Consider the following 23,813-nt stretch of genomic DNA (forward strand, 5'->3'; position numbering starts at 1 on the left):
AAATAACTTCTGAGGACTTTTTAAAAAAGTCTTCAGAATCTTAATAAGAAACATCTTGTGATTTATCCACTTTAATTAGCAGCAGGCCAAAGAGGCTTTCTAGGCCAAAGAGGCTGTTAGGTCTGGAAAATATGAACTACAACTCACAGTAAATATTGATCACTATTATTTGGATCAAATTAAGCTGGTCAGATCTCAACATTGATTCCATCATCAAGTAGGGGTTATTTCTTTGATTTATAGATCTTCAACTACATTATAAACTTGGAGGAATTGAACTTATTGATAACTCTCAATCTGTCAAAGAACTTGGAGTACTCATATACAATGACCTAAGTCCTAGAGCCCACTGAAACAACATTGCCAAAAAGGCTTTAAGAGTTGTTAACCTAATCCTTCGCAGCTTCTTCTCTGGTAATTTTGAACTGCTAACAAGAGCTTACAAAACATTTGTCAGACCAATCCTAGAATACAGATACATTGCATATCTGACATCAACACAATTGAGAGAGTCCAGAAATATTTCACAAGAAGAGTCCTTCAATTCTCTTCTCACAACAAAATACCTTACTCCGCCAGACTTGAAATTCTTGGTTTAGACAACTTACAACTCCATCGTCTCCGTTTGGACTTAACTATAGTTCATAAAATCATATACCAAAATGTCCTACCTGTTAACAACTACTTCACCTTCAACCACAACAACACATGAGCACGAAATCGATTTAAACTAAATGTCAACCGCTCCAAACTTGACTGCAAAAAATACGACTTCAGCAACAGAGTAATCAACGCCTGGAATGCACTACCTGATTCTGTGGTTTCTACTCCTAACCCCAAAACATTTAACCTTAGACTATCTACAATTGACCTCTCCCCCTTTCTAAGAGGTCTGTAAGGAGTGTTCATAAGCACACCACTGTGCCTACCGTCCCTGTCCTATTGTCTTCTTTCGTTACTTTTTATCATTACTTATCTAATGTTTTATTTGTACAAATTATCACCCTATAATTGTTTGACAAAATAAATAAATGAATAAAATAAATAAAATAAATTGGATTCAGGTGCAGTCACACCTCCCTGCCTCTGAGTTTTGTTTAGAGATTCAGCAGTAACTGATTGCTTTGGAAAGTGACTTTTTAAGAATTTACAAATGATGTTTCAAATTATTTCTGTATTAATTGATTTAACTTTATTTTATCTTTACTTTATTCTTCACCCTCACATCCTGCCATTTCATTTCAGAATAGACTGCTTCCAAATGTGTTTGTTTATGTGCTTTCTTCTTATTACAGGGACTTTCCCTTGCTTGCTTTTTTTAACAATTTCATGGTGACAAATGACTTTTTTTTTCTTTGACATTTCTTCTCCAATCAAGAAATGAAGCAAAATTTCTTCATGGTGGAAAGAATAGAATAGAATTTTAGAAATTTGTCTTGGTGCATATGCTCTCAGTTTACATAAAGAAAAGATAAATTCATCAAGAATCATAAGGTACAACACTTATTGATGAAACAGAAATAAAAGCCAAGAATAGCAAAACTGATTTATGTCAAGTAATTACCACCTTTACCATACTTACAAGAAACAGATCAATCAGGTCCTATGGAAATATTATATCTATGGATCCTACAGAAAAAAATCTTGTTGTGCTATATGAATTGTGAATTTTAGTTTAATCGTTTTAGTTTAAACTAATTTAAGTTAGTTTATTTCAGTTGTGGTACAGGAATGGGTTATGTAGTTTCAGACCAGCAATTTTGTACTTGGGAAGGAGCTTGTTTTAAGTCAGCAATTTTTTGCACTATTTCTTTTTTATTTATTTATTTATTAGATTTGTATGCTGCCCCTCTCCGTAGATTTGTCTATTTTACATTAAATTCATATCCTTAAGCATATGTTAAGCTTCTCTATAGTTAACACTATACTGTGTTACAGCTTGGTATTTAACCAACTATATAATAAAATAATTAACTACATGATGGTTTATGCAGTCTATTGGTTTGGGACATTTAACACTTGTGCCCTTCACTGGAAGTTAACGCAATTTTAACTGTTTTTCAATTAAATCAATGAACTTAAAAGAGCTTAATTTTGACTGTAATATGCCCAGTGTTATTTACTAAAACCTTATTTATCTGTATTCTATGTAGAGAATAATTGAATGACTATACACCATACTTGCCATTAAAATAAATGGATTTAAGCATGAAGGTGAATGAGTTGAGTTGTGACTAATGACAGAGATTAACCTAGCCATAAATATCCAGCAATACCTAATTTGCACTTATTTTTTTCTGTTTTCAGTCTGGCCTAGGAAAAATAGAGCAAGAATGAATTTCTTTCTTTGCAAACTGCCCTGCTGTACATGCAGAAAGAAATATCTAGAATGCGAATGTATGTCAGATTGAAATATTTCACACTAACAGAGCAACTTGTCAAATGGTTCATTGGGCTTTTAAAAAATCATTCTTTACCTGAAGATGTTGGAAATACCATTCCAGTAAACAACCACAAAACAAAGAACCAGGAGGAGAAACTACAGATTCAATGAAAATTAATTTCTTGGAACAGGTAAATACATTTTTCATCTATGTGACTTAATCCATTCAAAACTGTACCCATATTACCTTACCCATTACTGATCCAGTGTCTGGTTTCAAACCTGTATCAGAAAGGTCTGTGGAGCTTCTCAATCATCCAGGTCATGCTTATCCCCAAAGTGCTTTTTTTCAAAAGGCAAATGGACTTTTTTTCTTTTTCTTTGTAAATGTTTTGTTTCTTATCCAAGAACTGAAGAAGCTTCTTGGATGAGAAGGGAAATATTTTCAAAGAGAAAAACCAAGGAAGTCCAGTTGCCTATTGGAAAAATCACTTTTGGGACTGTATGAAAAAGCGAAGCATTTCACCATGCATAGGGTTTTCATTGCATGGAATCGTTTGTAGAAAGTTTAGGAGAAGAACTCAATTTTCCATCTCATAGAGCAATTGGATCCATGCATATCAGACAGGACAGGCATTTTAAAGCACACAGGGACACAAACCATATTTCTGTAACTTGAACTGCCAAGATTTTGTTAGTTGTTCTTTCCAGAAATACTCAGATCCAAAGCATTGTACAGCACTGATAATCCTAGCCGAGGGCAGAGGTGCCCTGGCAATCCCAATTAGAAATATCGCAAACATATTATCTTATTTTCATTAATTTGTTTATTTCTCATGTAGGTATTTTACTGTCCTTCCTGGAGCTCAAGGCAGATACTTGCACAACACTTAGAATTGCTATGAGTGATTAGGTGGCTATATAAATTCTCTAAAATAAAATCAATTAATAATTTTTTCCACCTCTCTTTTATCCTCCCAACAGGTCAAGGGTGACTTTGGATCTGGTTTTCCAAAACTCAAACTCTTCTACCATTTGCTGTTAGAACTGTAGTAACTTTTCATGCACTAATTTATTTAACATATTTTCAGACAGCCTTTCATCATAGGAGACTTTGGGGTTCTGCTCAGTGTAAACAATATATCTCTAAATCTTTCAATCTTGTCGGTTAATCACTGTAGTCATCTCCCTCTCCTTCTCCCACACTATCTAAAAGGACATTGAGCTTTCTCTTTCAAGGAGGCATGGCAAAGTTTCATTCCACCGGGCCTTTTTTTTCCCTATGGGAATTCATTCCAGTGGAAATTCATTCTAGTGACAAATTGTATATATGCTTGTCCTCCTTTCCTGCCCTGTATTACAACCCAATAGGCACTGAGCTGTAAGATGGGTTGATTCCTTGTCTCTTAGTATAAAACTTGTCAGCGCACAGCAAAACAATGTTCAGGGAGAAATAAATTGATTTACACCATGTCTCTAAAGCAGGTCTCCCTATCCAATGGATTCAATGGAGGCTGCTGTACAGTTTGGGATGTTGTTGTGTTTTGGGTTGAGATTTTTTAAAAAATAAAATTGGCTGGTAGGCAATATTATACCTTTGAAAGCACTATGATAACTGTAGGAAGCCCCCACCCCCACCCCAGATTAAATTATTCTTTATTCTTAATATTAAAAAGAGGCAGGATAGAATATTTCCCCAAAAGAGAAAAATCTTATCAAAGGCAGAAAGCAGCCCCAGTCTTCCTACCATAAGAAAACAGCTTCAAACAAAGAAGCCTGAAGAGGCTGACCTGTAGGAATGCAGTTTTTGTATCCATTTAGAAAGATTGGACCAATCTATTCATATACAAAATACCTTCAACTCCAGCTCTAGTTGATGGGATTAAGAATTTACATCCTAGCCTTCCAAATTCTAAGGACAAGACATGGCTTTTAGGACATTATGTATGTATGTATGTATGTATGTATGTATGTATGTATGTAAGTATCCATGTATTTGACTTCTATTCCACCCAATCCCAAAGGACTCAGGGCGGCTTACAACAGTATAAAAATTCAAAGGCAATAAAAAAAGTCAAATATAACAACTAAACTATAAAATCTTAATTAAAAACCACAATCCCATTAACATGCATACATAACATTCATACAATATGGCCATGATAGTTGTTAAATTCATGGGCCCCAGACCTGCTGGCAAATCCAGGTCTTAGTGGCCTTATGAAAAACCAATAGGGTGGGAGCAGTATGTATCTTGGGGAAGGAGTTGGTTCCATAGAGCTGGGGTAACAACAGAGAAGGCCCTCACCCATGGCCCACCAACCTGCATTGCTTAGTCGACGGGACCTGGAGGAGGCCAACTCTGTGTGTTCTTATAGGTCTCTGGGAAGTATGTGGCAGGAGACAGACCCATAAATTGTTTGGGCCTGAGCCATATAGGCCTTTATAGGTGATGACCAACACCTTGAATTGTGCCCAGAGACTAATAGGAAGCTAGTGCAGCTTGTGTAGCATAGATGTTGTATGGGTGTACTGAGGTACACCTATAATAGCTCACGTGGCTGAATTCTGGACCGAACACCCTTCAAGGGTAGCCCCATGTAGAACGCATTGCAATAATCAAGGGCCTGAGTGACTGTGCATAGAGCCTCCTGGTCCAAATAGGGCCACAACTGGTAGATCAGACAAACCTGGGCAAAAGTCCCCCTGGTCACAGCTGAGAGGTGGTGATCAAGACTCAGCTGTGGATCCAGGAGGACACCCAAGTTGCGGACCCTATCTAAGGGGGTTCAATGTTTCTCCCCCCAGAGCAATGGATGGATAGATCGAAAAGTCCTTAGGAGGAAATGACCACAGCCACTGGGTCTTGTCTGGGTTGAGTTTGAGCCTGTTAATTAATCCACCACTATTAGGATAGTAAAAGTCACATGGCTCACTACTTTGCACAACTCTCTCGAGCATCTCAATCCCAAAACCTCAGAACCCTATAAACGGTCCACTCACTCAGTCGTTTTGTCAGCTACCCCAGAAATATTGCTACTGTCACTGAAATTTTTGGAAACCAAATAAACCTTCTTCTCTTGCAGTCAGCCTCCACTTTATTTCCAGTGTCTTTCTCCCATCTTGGAACTGGACTGGAGTTTTCTTCCTACCATATCAAAGGGCAAGAAAGAGGATTGAATGCTCAATTTCAAGATACCATAAGCATCAAAGTAAGTTTTCTGTTTGCGACCCTGATACTCATGGCTCAAGAGGCAAATAGTTCAGGATGGATGAGTTGGCCTAACTCAACTCCAATTAACTCACAGAATCATAGAGTTGGAAGGAATTGTAAAAGTCATCTAATCCAGCTCTTGGCTCACTTCAATATAATGGATTATCTAAGGGTTTCCTTCAAAAGTATAGAAAATCCTAATGTTCTGATGGCTGAAAAATTATCTAGTTCAGTTAACTACCCATGTTCTTAAAAATCTTTTCAATTTCAACTGTCTCAAACACTTTTGTTGGTAAAACCTATGAGTGCAGAAAGGTTAGGTTGCTCAAAATGAATTATTTGGACTGGTTCTAGAGGATGGACATGCATGTAACATTCATAGCATACAGCCTAATAATTTTGCAGTCAAAGGCAAAGCTGGCAAATAATTCCAAATTAGAAACCCTTTTAAGTATCAAAGGCACAAACATGAACTGTCTATCAACATCTAAATAATGTAGTATCTTACTTCTGTTCGTTGGAATGAAATATCAGTCCACCACATCTTCCAAAAGAATGCCAGAATTCAGCTTCAAAGCTGTCAGTGATATTTGCTGCTCTTTAGTAAAACTAAAAAACTTAAAAAACAAACAAACCCGAAAAGCATGACAAACATATACCCAGCAAATGCTAAAACCTCTGAAGTCAGAAAATCATCCAGCTGTAGTAAAACTAACAAAGGGAATTGTATTAAATTAATCATGGGCCATGGCTGTGGCTCAATATGTCTTGGTTAGAACCAAGAACTGTCCCAATCATGTTTAATAGATAAATATTAAGTTTCATGATTCACAAATAACTAATCCATCTCTGCAGTGCAAATCAACATGGGAAAGAATATGAAGTTTTGAAATGTATTTTTTTAAATATACATTTTTAATACTACTTTGGGGGCAGCCTGGCACATCAGTAATTTCAGGAACCAGTAATGGGTGCTGTTAAAAATGACAGCTATGGAATGGTTCTCTGGTTAGAATGGCTGCCATGTTTCATTTGTGATTACAAGAAAGCAAACTGTTGAGTGTTTTCTCCATTAACCTCTATAGTTCTTTTACCTGGGCTGTCTTTCACCTTCCTTCTAAGAAGACCACATTTGCTTCTAGACACGGGCCACCCAGCCAAGACCTGTAACTCTACACCATTTGTATGTTATGAAAAAGGCTGTGGAGCATCTCTGAATTCTAGAGCTACTCTTGTAATCAATTTGAGAAAGCAATTTTTGGCTTGGTGGATTTAAGGTTATAAATTTAAATCAATTTTAGATCCATCCCATTGCCAAGTAATCATTCTTTCCCTGCAGATACTTTACACATTCCTATTATTTCAATATGTCCTTTATATAAAAGTTCCTTTTTTCTTAATTTTTTTCTTTTTTTACGAAAAAGGATGCCGCAGCGGCACTGCAAGCAAAGGGCAGTCCTTTCACGTAAAAATAAACATGTTTATTTTTACATGAAAGGACCGTCCTTTGCTTGCAGCGCCGCTGGGGTGTCTTTTCATGTAAAAATAACAATGTTTATTTTTACGTGAAGACCTCCCTTTGAAGGAGCTGGGGAATCCCTCCCACAAAGAGATTTTGGGGGCAGAGCCTTGACGTCACCAGCAGGTTGCTAAAGATGCCAAGGTGATCATTTCCTGGATTCAATGAAATCCAGGAAGTGATCACCTTGGCGTCCTTAGCAACCTGCCGGTATACTTGATGTCAAAGCTCCGCCCCCAGAATCTCTTCGTGGGTTTCCCCGTTCGGGTTCAGGTTCAGTTCGGGTTCGGCCGAATTTTGCGTAAATTTCATCCGAACTTGCCGAACCCAACGGTGTTTGGGTTCGGCAAGTTCGGACGAACTTTACACAAAATTCGTCCGAACCCGAACCGAACCCGAACTCGAACCCGAACGGGGAATCCCTCCTACGATGAGATTCCGGGGACAGAGCTTTGACGTCACTGGCAGGTTGCTAAGGAGGCCAAGGTGATCACTTCCTGGATTCTATGGAATCAAAGGGCGGTCCTTTCACATGAAAATAAACATGTTTATTTTTATGTGAAAGGACCACCCTTTGCTTGCAGTGCCGCTGCGGCGTCCTTTTTCGTAAAAATAACAATGTTTATTTTTACGTGAAGACCTCCCTTTGAAGGAGCTGGGGAATCCCTCCCACGAAGAGATTCTGGGGGCGGAGCTTTGATGTCACCGGCAGGTTGCTAAGGATGCCAAGGTGATCACTTCCTGGATTCCATGGAATCCAGGAAGTGATCACCTTGGCGTCCTTAGCAACCTGCCGGTGACATCAAAGCTCCGAACGCTGAACATGACCCTGAACTTTGCCCGAAGTTTGGAAAAATGTTGTGTTCGTGTTCAGCATACCGAACACCGCAAAATTCAGTACAGACCCGAATTGTGCAGGTTCGGTTCGCCCATCACTACCCATCACTAGTTAGGAAGGATTGAGCTCTGGGATTATGCTACAAAGAGAAAAATACTGCTGAAATACCACTGTATATTATTCTACAATCCTTGTGAGTGGTGTACAAATCCATGCAACAAACACACAAATAGGTATACAGTATTTTGAATTTATTTATTTACACATTTATATTAAGACTTCCTTTTTTAACAAAGCCACTCAATATAGTTTTGCATTTTTAAAAGATATAAATACATAAAAGCTGATTCTATCCAATGGCAGAACGATTTCAGGACACTAGTGGCCTTTTTAAATTTGATAATACAGGCTTTCTAGTCTAACAGCGTATTAGAGCATTTAGAAATTATATTAGCATATATGTGTTGTTTGTGCACATATACACATTCATCAGAAATGATAATGAAGGCAGTTGGAAACAATAAGAACCAAAAGGACCACAAAGCAGGTCATCCCTAGACCATGGCAACTGATTCCCACTTCTAGCCACCAATGAAGCTTTTATGACCCTGAGTGACCAAGAAAAAATCCCCACACTGGAACCTCATCCCCTTATCCAAGTGCTAGTGATTCATCGCGAATTACCAAGAGGATTTAGAATAACAGGAAATCCTATTCTATTTCAAACAAATAGTTATCCAATCTCTTCTTAAAAACTTCTGGTGTTGGAGCATTCAAAACTTCTGGAGGCAAGTTGTTCCACTGATTAATTGTTCTAACTGCCTTGTTCTAAGAAGAAAGCAAAGGTCATGATTGCAGACCTCCCCTTCTTAAGAGCTCCATTTGTCATCCAGATCTTTCTTCTCGGTGGGTATCTGCCCAAATCCAAGAAATAACAGAAAGACCTGATACTCAAAGTCTCTTCCTATGTAACCATGTGGACACAAAAGACCATCCAAGGCATCACCTCCAACATATCAGGTGACTTTAGGATGTAAGAAGGATATTGGGGCCAGATAGCATTCTTATCAATACCTCCCACTGAAGGCAAAAATCCAGCAACGGGGGAAAAAATTCTAAAGTGATTTTGGGATTTCAGTGACGGTACCTGCAAATAAAGAATGGATTTTTCAGGAATAGTTCGAACTAAAAGGAAGAGAGGCTGTTTTGCAAAGTTTGAACTACATCTGGAAGATGGTTGGTTAACCAGCGGACCATTTATGAGCAACACATTGTCAGCTAATGAATTGATACTAGCAGCAAAGCAAAAATTCCATATATTTTGGAAATTACTTGTTTAATAAAGAAACAAGGACTAAGGGAAAAAGAAGATTGAACACAGGGAGTTTATTCCATTATCTTGAATTTAGGGCACGATGCATAAAATATGAGCAACAACGCAGAAGCAAATATATTATAGGAATTACTCGATAATTGGTTTGTCTCATGGATCAACTGTGGTTCTAGAGAGGGTACTTGGGGTAACTCCTCTTGGTTTAACCAAGCCCTTTGCTACAACTTAGGAGGAGCAAGCATAATGATGTGGACTCCCTCTCTGAGCATATCCTTCCTCACCTGTTTTCAAAGGAATTTGGGAAAATGAAGCATCATAAAAGATGCCTAGGGTTCTACTGGACAAAAACAGAGAATTGGATGAGTACGTTAAGGATTAGAACCTACGTTACGGGATAAAGTTAGTGAATCATATCTATTCTCTGCCTTTTTGAGTTCTGTTTTGAGTGACATCATTTCTACTGGGAAAATAGGATTTGGGGGAAACCTTCCAGGCTGTTGCATTATGTCTGGCATCTGTCAGATAAAGTTACTTGGATTCATTTGATCTCCAGCTCTGCGAGTCCTGTAGAGGTGACTGTGACCCAATCGTGTCCAATTATCTGGGCTCAGTTTGATCCAGTGACATTCCAAAAAGTGGACAGAATACTTGGGAATATGAGTTTTGATATTTGTAGGTTAGATCCATATCAGATCTTTGTGATAAAAATATTCAAACAACAAAAAAAGAAAGAAACATAGACAAACCACAAACAATAAATCTTACTTTGAGATTCAGAGGTTTATTTCATGAGCAATTTGGAACATGAACAGCCATCACAATACAACTTATATCCAAAATCCATCACAATGAGGTCCACTGACATAGCTGACATTGGTAAAGATTAGCTACATCCAGAGGCCCTGAGCTCATCCCAAAACATTATTTTTATATTTTTCTGCATGCATTTCACAACTTACTTACTTACTTGTTCTGTCTTAATGGCAGACAGTCTCTACATATACCCATGTACATCTCAAACCTCTGCCTTCATCTAATTTCAGTTCCCTATTTCTCACAGTTTTCAATGTTCTAATTCAAAATATATCTCAAAACTACATACTTTGCAAAAACACATTTCACAGCAACAGCTCAGCAAAATTACAAATAGTTCCGATACACTTTGCAATCTTTTAGACAGAAAGATTTGGTTCATATAACTTTTAAAGCATACTATCCTTCTGAGATGTATAAAATCAGACCCCAGTTTTCCTTCCCTCACACCTTGCTTGTCAAGGCCTTCCAGGTGGTGATATGTACCTGCTTCCTTGCAATGTTGAATGGTTCTATATAGAAGGTGATGATATCACCTGCCTTAAAAATCATTTTCAAGAAAATCTTTCCTGCATCTAGAAGTATTGAAAAATCCAGATATCAACCTTCCTTTTTTGGAAGTCTACATATGGTGATCCAACATCTGCTTAAAAACTCCCAGTATTGGGGCATTCACAACTTTTGGAGGTAAGTTGTTCCACTGATCAACCATTCTAACTGTCAGGAAATTGGTATGACATCTTGTATTTTTATGCCATATGGCAGCTCTGATTTCCCTGTTGTTATCAACTACTGTACATTGCTAAAGCTGACCCTGTAGAAGGTAATGCCTCTCCCCCCACCAAATCCCACAGTTTCTGATACTGCTCAGCTAACTATCAAATCAACCCTTTTAGGACAGGCAGAATAATTCCTGCCCTGTCTTTGGTTATCATTTCTCTTCTGCTTTAATATTTTCTGAGGAGTGTGATTCCATTTAAACTACATGCAGAATCAGGTCAAATAGGACAAAATCAGGGATCCGCCCCCCTCCCCACGCCATCTCAAATCTGGATATTCTGACAGCTCCTGTAGCTCATTGACTGTGATTTATCCAGGAAGACAATTCCTTCCGTCCAAAGTGTTCAAAGTACTGTACATCAGTTGAGGGAAGGGTGGTGATTGTGGAATTGTTTCTTTTTCCGTCACACCACACTTTTTTTTTGTCATTTTCTTGACAAAGGCAGATTAATTTAATGAGGAGAACATGAATATTTGACTGTGAATCTGGAAATCATTACTAATTGCAGGAGCAATTTCTTGCTAATGATGCTGTAATGATTATGTCTATTACAAGCTGTACTGCTGTCATTACAGCATTACTCATATAAATTCTCCATGGGGAGAATTTGGTCAGACAAATGCAGATTGAATGTTCTGCAGAGAAGCAAGTACCTTCAAACTTCCAAAATAAAATGTGCAGTTTGTATTCATTGTGCTACTACGAACAAATAACCTAATCACAACATATTTCTAGGGAACAGGAATATTGTTATTCCATTTATTCTTCAATGTGTTTTCTAGATACGTAAGCGCTCTTTATCAATCCTTCAAAAATGTTGCTTTGGTAATCAACAAATGGTAATGATATTATATTAATAGGAAATGAAGATCATTTAAAAAATGGCATTGTAATTCAACAGAATAATTTCAATTAATTAATTAATAATAATAATAATAATAATAATAATAATAATAATAATAATAATAATAATTATTATTATTATTATTATTATTATTATTATTATTATTATTATTATTTCAATACAACACAGCAAACAAGATCACTATGCTGGATTTCGTATTTCATCACCACTCGGGCGCTTCCCAAGCACCTAGGACTGGGTGATGTAGCGGCGAATTATGTTTGCCGATCCCAGTAAAGCGGCCTTTTGCAATTGACAGATGGAGATTTTGTCAATTCTGATGGTTTTCAAATGTCCACTGAGATCCTTTGGCACTGCAGTTGTTGTTGTTGTTGTTGTTGTTGTTGTTATTATTATTATTATTATTATTATTATTATTATTATTATTTAATTAGATTTGTATACTGCCTCTCTCCGAAGACCCGGGGTGGAATAGATACAAAAATAAGCATGTAACACAAATCTAATAATTTAAAATACAACTAAAATTCCTAGTGAAACACACAGTCATACAGTCCAATCACACCATACATTACATTTATTGGTCAGAGGGGCAAGGTCTAATTGCCCCAAGCCTGGTGACATAGATGGGTCTTGAGGCTCCTGCAGAAGGCAAGGAGGATGGGGGCAGTACAAATCTCTGGGAGGAACTGATTCCAGAGGGCCAGTGCCCCCACAGAGAAGGCTCTTCCCCTAGGCCCCACCAAATGTCATTGTTTGGTTGATGGGACCTGAAGAAGGCCAACTCTGTGTGACCTAACTGACTGCAGGGATTTATGTGGCAGAAGGCAGTCCCATAAGTAACTGGTCCGATGCCATGTAGGGCTTTGTAGGTTATCACCAACACTTTGAATTGAAACCATAAACCATTTGGCAACCAGTGCAGTCTATGGAGTGATGGAGAGACATGGGAATATCTGGGTAGACCCATGACCGCTTGCGCGGCTGCATTCTGCACGATTTGAAGTTTCCGAACACTCTTCAAAGGTAGCCCCATGTAGAGAGCATTGCAATAGTTGAACCTTGAGGTGATAAGGGCATGATGTTCTAAAGTCAGCAGTGGATCGAGGAGGACATCCAAGTATGCTCAGACTTTTATAGATGAATTAATAAAATGTAAAAATAATTTTTAAAATATAAAGAAAGAGAAAGAGAAAAGAGGAGAGGAGAGGAGAGAGGGGAAGGGGAAGAGGAAGAGGGAATAGAATAGAATAGAATAGAATTCTTCATTGGCCAAGTGTGATTGGATACATAACAAATTTGTTTTTGGTGCACATGCTTATATTATTTTATTTTATTATATGATTATTCTTTTTAGTTTTAGGTTTATTGTTTTATATATGGGTCCTCGGAAAGAGACAGCATATAAATCAAAAAAATAAATGAAATAAATGAAATAAATCAAATAAATAAATAAATAAATGATGGATGGATGGATGGATGGATGGATGAGTTGCTATGTATGAAGAGGTGGCAATATAGAAAGAAAGAAAGGAAGGAAGGAAGGAAGGAAGAAAGAAAGAAAGAAAGAAAGAAAGAACTCAGAGATGTCCTAATGTTAATCCTCAGGATACATGTCCACTATCACCATCTGACCTTCTTTGGCATTGCTGAGGGTGAAACACTACTAGGTGGTAGCAAGCCCCAAATCCACCTACTCCTGAGCTCAATTAAACTTCCTCTATATAAATCTTTCCACCATCTGAAAGCAGAACAATATTTTTTTCAAGTTCAGCAACTATCGAATTCTCCCCCTCCCTAAGCTAGAGCGCAGAACATAACTCACAACTAAACACATAATCGATGCCTGCTCCTCTCTAGCAGGCTGCGCGCTTGAAGCTACAGTGAATTCTGCTTCTTGGAATTCATTGGCTGGGGTGGCCTGACAGCCTTGGCAATCCCATTTCACAAGGTTGCACCGTGCATTTATTTTCTCATTAGCATCTGTGTTCAGTTGTATGTTTTCAACCAAGGTAACCTTGGAGTGGGGGGCAGGGAGCATTTCTTCCTATCAAGGGAAACATGTGATCCTCTTTCCAGGGTGCATGCATGACTGAGCAGCAATATATCATGAGAGCTGCAGCCCCGACAGAGCTAATTCTCCAGAGTCTTTGTTGGGAAAAAGAAAAAAAGAAAGAAAGCTGCTTTTGGGTGGCTTAGCATATGCTGCATTCGTGTGACAAGCAATTTTTTTCCCCTCCGAACCAATTGTTTATCAGTTAACTCCCCACTTCCTCGATAAAAGATGGATATTCAACTTTTTAATTTAATGGCTTTTAAATGGAATTGCACTGTTGCTCAAATGCTCTTCATGGAATGTTTAAAAATTCTTTTAGCTTTCATATTTTTTCTTCTCAACTGAGATGCAAATGTCAAGGACATTCTCATGAAGTGGATGAGGAATATTGCAAGTCTTGCACTGCATCATTTCTCCAGTGGTTTGGAGTCTCTCTAATGTCTCATATCACAAAGGCATTTCATTTAAAGACATCCATCAACCCCCTATAATCTCAGGGCCAGACTATTTATGGGACCACCTCCTGCCACACACCTTCCAGAGACCAATAAGAGCACACAGATTTGGCCTCCTCCAGGTCCCGTCGACTAAACAATGTAGGTTGGTGGGACTATGGGGAAGGGCCTTCCCTGTGGCTGCCTCAGCTCTATGGAACCAACTTCTCCCCGATATCCATACTGCTCCCACCCTACTGGCCTTCTGCAAGGCCACAAAGACCCGGCTTTGCTGGCAGGCTGGGGGCCATGAATTGTCCATTTTTCATGGGCAAATTTTATTTTATGAATGGTGTGCATGCATAACATTTGACTGATTTTTATATTAATGGATTTTATCGGGGTTAGTTTTTTAGAGATTATATTCGACTTCTTTTTATTGCTGTATCTTTTTGTAAGCCCACTCACACATTAATCACAAAATCTCCAGAACTGTAAAGTCTACAAACTTGAAATTTGCTGCATATGTTCCTCTTGGCTTCTAGGTGCTCACTAAGAAAATATTTTGTTTTCAAAATGACTATCAGAGCATGAGTATTTATTATATTATTATTAACAAGCTCTGATGCTAAGGTGTTCTACATTTCAATTTCGCTTTTGCTTTCACAGCAACAAGCAGCTTGTCTGCAGAATGGTTGAACTAAGTCTTACATAGACTCCTTGCTCACACAACAAATACTGTTTGAGTTTCCAAACACCCCTCAACTCTCTCACACACTGAGCAATTCATTTGAGGTATAAATTGAAAGTCTATACTATGCATCGCAAAAACATGGAAGTCCGGAGGTGGTGTTTCCCATGGAGGGGAGCCTCAGGGGAATCCCAGCAGTCTAAAAACAGGCACTTCGCTGGCCACAGAAGTCCTGAGGTGGGGCATCCCAGTGGCGGCCGCTTGGGTTTGTAAGGTGAAAATAGTTTGGAAGAAGAGGCAAAAAATCTTAAACCCCGGTTTTGTATTTCAAAAAGTTTGTATGATGAGGGGTTTGTAAGACGAGGTATCACTGTACTGGAAAAAAGTAAGATATAAAAGAGAGTCATAGATAAGAAAAAGAAATTTAAATATAGTGCACAGCAATTCTATGTTTTTCATACCTTTGTATGCCTTTAAATGAACTTTGCTTTCACCATATCAAAACACTGTTTTTCTATTTTTTTTAAAAAAAGCATTTGGTGAACTCCATTTCCCAATGAATTATTCCGTTATTGCCAGACACAAAGAACAGGTCCATATGAGAAAAGTTCAATTAGCTGTTTTATTGCTCAAGCCTGTACACAGGAATTTTCTCAGATTGAAAGTTTTCACGTGAGTAAAACTAGCTAAGATTCAATTGCATTCAAAGGCAATCATATTTCCCTTCTTATGCCCATGAAAGGACTCCAGAACTAATTCCTCATTTGAATCCTCACTTTTCCTTCAGGTATGCATATGTTTATTATTACTGTATGAGTAACACATCTTTTTGGTATTGGTAACTTTTGAACCATATTCACCCATACAGGAGCATGCGTATTTTTGAATACCCCATTTCCACTACATTCATTTTATTTTTATGTTTATCTTGTATTGTTATACCTGCTTCCAGTTCCATATAACAGATTGGGCAGAAGTATGCTCTTATCACTTCTTATGACAAAATTAATTCCTTGTGAGAGTCTTCGCTGTATCTGCTACCTTTCTACCAGGATTTATAATTTCTTAAAATTTCACCATCCATTTTCTCCCTCTTTAGTAAACATTCTACGAAGGTACAGAAATGCAATGACTGCTTTTTTAAAACCATTATCCATAAATTGGTTGCCATATTTGCCTTGTCAAATACAACTACCTTGGTCTTCAGTGAGTTAATGTTTAGATATTGCTTGATGCTTTATATAATCTACCCACTCATCGTAAATCATTTGGGCTCTCAGCCACTACACCACATTTTATGTATACAGAAATACACCCACCCACCTACACACCACTAACAAGCAGTCCCTATATACTTCTCCATCAATCCATTAATCAATGGGTCACTGGACACCATTGTCTCACTTCCTGCTTATTATTGAAACCATTAGCTAAACATGTCTTTCTCATGCATGCTTTAATTCATCACACTTTGCTCCAAACACATCCAATCACCAACCTGCCACTCCGTATTTGGATAAAACACCTCATAATACAAGCCTGTTCATGTTCCCTAAACCGTCCAATCCAGCAAGAGTTCCTTTTTGATACACATGCCTTTCTCAGAGACTTGCTTGAAGAAAGAAAAATCTGATTTACAGAATCATGAAAGTTGCACTGCATTTTCTAAATTTTGTACTGTACAAAATTGCCCCTTCAATCAGAACAATAACACCCTTTCTGACACACTTAACAGATTAATTCCCTGTAGGTTTTCCAAAGTCTTGCTATTTTACTCTTTCTTTGTGTAAAGAAAAAAACCACAGTATCATTCCAATTATCAGGCACAGATGTCATATTTATATACATTACAAAGTCACACGTTCACTCTGTAAATCAAGTGCATGTTTTATTTTAGTTGTACCATCTTCAACATTCTCACATTATTTTTCCTGTGCACCGACATGAATAGCATTCTTTTCAATTCCAGACCTTAGCATACCACCTAGCACTGTCATTTCCTTAAATATTCTTTTCAATATTCTGTCACTTTAGTTTCAACCCAAATTGCTTCATCACTTTTATAATTACCTTCTGCTTGCTCTTTAGGACACTACTTGCTTAATACTTTCCAAACAATTTTAAACTATTTTTAAAAAATTTCCTTCAAAGTTGCTCTGTGCTTTAATCTTTTAATCTTAATCCATTGCTTTATTTGTTTATCACAATTATTCAAACAATTCTATACATCTTACATGTCAGGCCAAAAGAACCAAAAATTAGACAAGGAGTTATTTCAGAATACTTTTCATCACTGCTTGCTTATAGACCAGAATATGCTAAACTAAAGGAACTATCTCCATGACTATTACATATAACCTGAAAACTGCTGGACAGGATACATTTTTGCCCTTTTCCTGTGTATCAAAGATTCCAAGTTATATTGTCTCTTTGCTCCCTGAGAAAGAACCTTCCTTTCGGGGTGGGCTTTGGAGTACATTCTACCACATTACATTAAAATATCCATTAAATTCTGTAACTGTTAAAATCATTAAAATCTTTCGAAGTTAGCTGTTGTCTTCCATGAAACTCTAAAGACTTTGACTTAAAGCCTTGCAAATGATCATGATTTGTTATCTGCTTCCCGAAAGCTAAAAGTGTGGAAGTTAGCTTGATGTGACCGGGGTAGACCCTTAAATTGAAGGGGTAACTGAAAATGACATTTTTTGGGTGCCCACATTCCTTGATCAATCTAGAGGTTGGTATCAATAGCACTTCCTGCTTATCAATTTATGGACAACTTTATCTAAAGGACAACTTTAGGGACCTTGATGGGTAATGACCAGCCCCTTGAATTAGCCCAGAAAATTATCAGTTGTCAGGATAAATCTGAATAAAATAAGTGTTATTTTGCTAAAATTTGGGTGTAAAATTTGTTTCAGCAGGAACTAAACAAATAAAAAAGGAAATTGTGCTATTTTGTATACTGTATTGATTGAGGAGCTTGGTAGATTTGTCGGGGTAGAGGTTAAATTGCATGGGATGAAGACTTTGATATTGGGAATTTATGTCTCAAATGAGGACAAAGTATTGCTCGACAAATAATTTATGAGGAGATTAATAGGATTCTCTGATGAAAATTTGTGTTTAATGGGGATTGGAATGGAGTAATCTCCCCACAATTGGCTAAGACTTCAGAGAAAAATATTAAAATCAGACAAGGCAAATTACCAAAAGCTGTCTTTGATCTGATGGAGATTTAGGGCTGTTTGATATATATGGAGACAGAAAACTGGCAATTCAAAAGAATGCACATACTTTTCTGAAAGACATAGATGCTTTTCAAGAATAGACATGATGGAATCCAAAGAACTTGGCTACTAAGGTTTGTAAAGTAATTAACAAAGATATTTGAACATCATAATCCTATGAGTTTGGCTTATAAAAGAAGTTCTAGTTCTTTTAGATGAAGACAAAATGAAATGTTGCTATAGAAAGAAGCATTATTAGAGGTCTGTAAAAAAAGAAATTAAAATAATTTTTTTGAAAGGCACTTAGATAAATGCACTGATTTAGGAATAGTTTGGGATGCAAGTAAAATCAGGTCAAACACAATTTTTGGTAAACAATCTCTAATTTTATTAAAAGTTATTTTATATAAAATAGTAATGAACTCAAAAAAAGTCAAGAGAAAATACAAGCAATTTTGGATGAGATAAAGAGAAAGGAATTGAAGACATAAAGAGAATTAAATAAATTTTGAGAGAAACTAAGTATATTTAAACAAATCAAAATTTTACAATAACAACTATCTATGTTATTAGTAAAAAAATTGAAATAAAAATGAATTATGTAAAGCAAAACAAAATTTAGCAACAAATAATGGAAAAGACAGTAAAGTACAGTAAATAATAGGTCTGTAGAGAAAATAAATGAATATCTAAATAAACAAAATTTACTGAGAATTGCGCAGGAACAAAGATAATGAACTTATAACTTTAAAGGATAAGACATAAGATAAGATAAGATAAGAGTCTTCAGAGATGGGCGGGATAGAAATCAATCAAACAATCAAACAAACAAACAAACAAATAAGTGTGTCTGGCCCAAATGTTAGGTTAGGTTCTTATTGAAAATATTTTGAGAAGGAATGACCACAACTTTTACAAAATACAATTAATACTACAGTATTTTATAAGGAAGAAAAATGCCAGAATTGAAAAGAGGACAGTACAGCACTAATGCCTTGAAAGGGACAAGATTTGACTTTAATAAGAAAATGTTAATGGCAATTAATGTGGACATTTACCTAAAAGACAGTTAAATGACAATGTTAGAAAAGAGTTGGACATTTTTGAATACTTGGAGTAACCTAATGAAAAAGAAGCTGCATTGATTTTCTTAGGTGCAGAGAAGACCTTTGACAATTTGAAATGGGCTTCCTTATTCAAAGTTTTGGAAGATACAAATTTTGGACAGACCTTTATAAATGGGTAAGATCGATTTACACTTTATAGAAAACACAAATATTTGTCAATGGAGATTTTAAAAAGCCCTGTGAGATACCAAAAAAATTAAAATAGGAAAGTCTGCTATGTCTTCTCTTGTTTATTTTGGTTTTTGAAATACTGAAATAGAGATATAAAACAAGATGGGCCATTGTGAGAGTAAATATTTAAAAAGAAATGTGTAAGTTAAGGACTTCTGCAGATACCTTGGTGTTGGGTCTGGAATATCCTTTAAAAGAAATTGAAATATTAATAGGCAAATGGAAAGGAAAGGAAGACTTGGATTAATGGAATATGGTCAGCATTGCTTGACTATCTTCCAGTTCAGCCAAAATGCTGTCTACTTCTATATTGAGAAAGAACCTCTTCTTTAGTCTCCAGCCTAGCTTCTCCCCAAAACTGTTGTGGTTAGCTCTGGCCCAGCTCCTGCCTCAAGGACTGTGGATGTGGGGGAGACATCCACATGCTGCAGGCCTGTTTTGCCCCCTCCCCCCAGTGGAATCTGCTGATGAAGGCTCCTCTGACCAAGAAGACATGAGTGACAGGGAGGAGGAGAGTGTGGCAGACAGCTCAGAAGGAGATCAATTATCTAGCTCCTCCTTGGATCCAGAACAAGAGTTAATGGTACAGCCACGCATGTGGAGAGCGATGCATAGGCAACAACAACTGAGAGATTATTATCAAAGAAAATGAGGCCACCTGTGGTTGGGTGGGGCTGTGGTAATTAGTGAGGCTGCTATAAATAGCAGCCTGTGGGTTTGGCCATTGTGGAGGATTATCTGATTGTTGTGTTTCATGACTGCTTTACTGACTTTGACCTTTTGTGTGCTGATTTTTCCCCGCTTTGAAACTAAACCAGGGCAAAGTGTGTTTCACTTTGTGAAAGAAGGACTGTGAATTGCCTCACAGCTGCAAGCTAAGTATCACAGAACTGATAAGGGACTTGTACAAATTACCAGTTTGTTTGGAGACCAGTGCTCTTTGCTATGCCAAAAGAGGGCTTGGTTTAAGTGAATTTTCATTATAAAGAACATTGTTTTGAATTTTCAAACGTGTGGGTGTCTGAACTTTGTACCTGTGAATTTTTGGGAGGATTCTACCAGAGAGCCCGACAGAACAAAAACCAGGGCTTCTTTTTTTTCCTACACAATTCTCTCTTATGGGTGAGACAGACACAGAGAGAGATTTTTTTAAACAGACAGAGATTTAAAAAAAAACATATAATTCAAATTGATGAGCCATGGTACTGCAGTGGTTAGAGTACTGCAGGCTACTTCTGCTGATCATCAGCTGCCAGCAGTTTGGCAGATCGAATCTCTCCAGGCTCAAGGTTGATTCAGCCTTCCATCCTTCCAAGGTGGGTAAAATGAGGACCCAGATTGTTGGGAGCAATATATGCTTATTCTGTAAACCGCTTGACAGGGCTGTAAAGCACTGTGAAGCGGTATACAAGTCTAAATGCTATTGCTAAATGTATACTGTACATATATAACTGAACAAAGCTAGTTCATTGTTATGCTTTCCACATTTAATCATCTCCAAGCACCTTCTTTTAAGTGAAAGGAAATGAATCACTCTATATTTTCCTGGTCGGGTTCCAAACATAATTAAATAACTACATTAAAGGATTTCTGCTTGAATTATGTATACCTTCAGATTCTAACATGTATTTTAGACATGCCTTGGAAGCAGCTTACATTTCATTCCCTGCCAATCTCCAGTTCTGTGATTTCAAACAGCTGGGCTGGTTGCTATATAAAGTAGGTTTCTTTATTTCCAAAAACTTTTAAAAATTACCTAACAGGTCACATGTTTTGCATAACAAATGTCTGATTGCAAAACATTGGCAGGGAGGAAAATAGTTTATTATTCGGGAAGAACACACATTGACTAAGTCATGTATTCATACGATTATTATAGCAGTGTACAACACTACCTCCAGCAGTGGCAATCTCCTTGTCAGGCTCCAAGTAATGCATCAAATACAAATTGAGGCATGACTTTTCCTCAAAGAACAAATTTATTCAGATACACCATCTTGGCACTACTGGTGAAAAGCCAGTACTAAAGTTCCCAGGCTTTTCACTCCAATATAAATTTCAGTTTCTCAAGTTTCCAAAACAACTGTCACACTGTCCAACCAAGATGGGGCCTGGTTACTCAGTGACATATCTCTTCTTCTTCTTTCTCCTCCTCCTCTTCCTGTCCAGTCAGCCAGACATTGGAATGTGGTTGACTCATCAGTTAGGAATTCTGTTTTGACTGAAGGCTCCATTCCACCTTCCTCCAAACTGTGTAAATTTGAATGTATGTCAGAATGGCCAAGGATACAAATAATCCCACACCTCAATTGAAGCCATTCCACTGATTAATTGTTCAAATTGTCAGGAAATTTCTCCTTAGTTCTAGGTTGGTTCTCTCACTGACTGGTTTACTTCCTTTGCTTCTTGTCCTGCCTTTTAGTGCTTTGGAGAATAGGTTGACTCACCCACTCTCTTCTTTGTGGAAGCTCATTAGATATCGGAATACTGCTGGTATGCCACCCCTAGTCCTTCTTTTCAATAAACTAGATATACCAAATATACCGAGTCCTCGGAGAGAGGCAGCATACAAATCCAATTAAATAAATAAATTCCAGCAAGTTAAATAATTTATATATGTTTTAGCCTCCTCCTATATGTCCTAAATCCTATATGTCCTCAAATGTTTTAGACAGGGGCCTGTTCATGGTCTCTCAGATTGTTGAGTGGCTGGACAGGTGGCCATGGTTAGGTAATCATGTGATTGGATTGGATGGGCATGCCTTGGTCCCGTGAGTAGGTGAGCATGGCCAATTTAACAGTCCATTAAACAATGCAATAAACCTGTTTTCCTTTTTCCTTTTTTCCTTTTCTTTCCCCCCCCTTTTCATTATATTCATAAATAAAGTATATTTAAAAAAATAATAATAATAACATTGAGCATGATTTGATTAAATTTAACAACTAATTAGTTGCAAAAAACCCCACACTTTAATTTGTTTTGCTCCTGGGGGTGTTTTATGCATGTAGCTCTTTTGGGTGACTTTTCTTTTTACTAGATCATTTTTTCAGTTTTTTTGGAGTCTAGTGGTCCATTTCAGGAAGCTCAGTTTTGCAGCAATTTTTCTCAGCCCCAAGGAGCTTGACAAATTTCTCCCCCCCACCTCTCTCTCTTTTCTTTCTGCCTCTCTTTCTGTCTATCTATCTTTCTTTATCTATCTATCTTCTGGAGGGGAAAGGGAGAAACAGGCAGATTTTGCCCCTTTTTTGGCCTCTTAGGATATCTGTGCACCTCATTTTTCACTTTCCCCGTCTCTAGCAACATTCTGCCAGAAAGAATTGTTGGACTCACTTTCAATTCCAGCCCACGGGGCTGGAGAAAGTAAGTCCTGTGCTCAGCTGAAAGGGTGCGATGTGGTGGGGGCAACCTCATGGTCCTTTGCGGGCCAGATTAATGACTTTGGTGGGCTACATGTTTGAGGACCAATGTTCTAGATTCTAATTTAAGCTTTCTACTTTGCAGTCTTTTAGTTAAGATCCAAATTGGGCTTCCCATACCTAAGCTGTTATATTTTTAAATAGCTTTTTTATTTATTTGCTGCAAAATTATCACTGCCTATCAACTGAATTAAAGATACCTATTTCTACACATCCTTGATTCAGTGAGAAAAACAGTATCAAGGAATATAAGAAAAGTCTTTTAATATTTTTTTTTATTTTGAAAGAGATTGGAATGCAGTATATTCACAATTTATTTAATTTGAGGATATAAAGTCATACTTAACTTTGCAATGAGAAACACTAACTTTGGACACTGAGAGTGAGGATGGGGAAACCTTTGACACCAATCTCAGACTTGCCCTACCAAAGTTTTGTTTCCATTACTGGAGCTCCTGAGCAATGCCCAAAGATCTAGCTTACAACTTTCTGCCTTTCGCCGGAAGTTAGATATTCTAACTTCTCCTTTCCTCATCAAGAATTCTCAAACTTTTTCCAAAGGGGTGACATACCTGTCAAAGTGGATGAGGGCGGGTCACAGGTTGGGTTCCATCTTTTGGCTTCTCCCATTGGTCAATTGGTGGCTTTAATCTCTTCTTCATTGTTTTGAAATTGGCAGCAGTGAGGCTTGGCCTGGGGCACTTTGAACAGTTTCTGAGAGCTTGGGGACTTAAAGTAGTGAGGGAGCTAAAGGTCGAAATCATTTTTATAAACAGTAATTTCGGTTCTAGCTGGCCAGATTGTAGCTTTGTACTCCCTTAGCTTCAGCAGCAGCCTTTGAAATTCAGAGCTTGCTTTGCAACTGACCTTCAGAAAGTTTCAACAGAGGGTCATTACTTTTTCACCCCTGCTGTTTTCACTAAAATTTCAGGGAATGTTCC

At 37.5% G+C, this 23,813-nt stretch overlaps 1 long non-coding RNA gene across 1 annotated transcript in view; it reads left to right on the top strand.

Annotated features, from left to right (window-relative positions):
- The first annotated feature begins 2,375 nt into the window (after positions 1–2,375).
- LOC139158534 (uncharacterized) overlaps positions 2,376–23,813 on the top strand; it is a 44,922-nt gene continuing 23,484 nt past the window's right edge. Inside the window, exons 1-2 of the long non-coding RNA XR_011557711.1 lie at positions 2,376–2,574; positions 5,470–5,595. This is a non-coding gene — a long non-coding RNA (uncharacterized lncRNA). The remainder of the gene's footprint in view (positions 2,575–5,469; positions 5,596–23,813) is intronic.

The sequence above is a fragment of the Erythrolamprus reginae genome, chromosome 2 (assembly GCF_031021105.1).
Source record: "Erythrolamprus reginae isolate rEryReg1 chromosome 2, rEryReg1.hap1, whole genome shotgun sequence".
NCBI classification, from domain to species: Eukaryota; Metazoa; Chordata; class Lepidosauria; order Squamata; family Dipsadidae; genus Erythrolamprus; species Erythrolamprus reginae.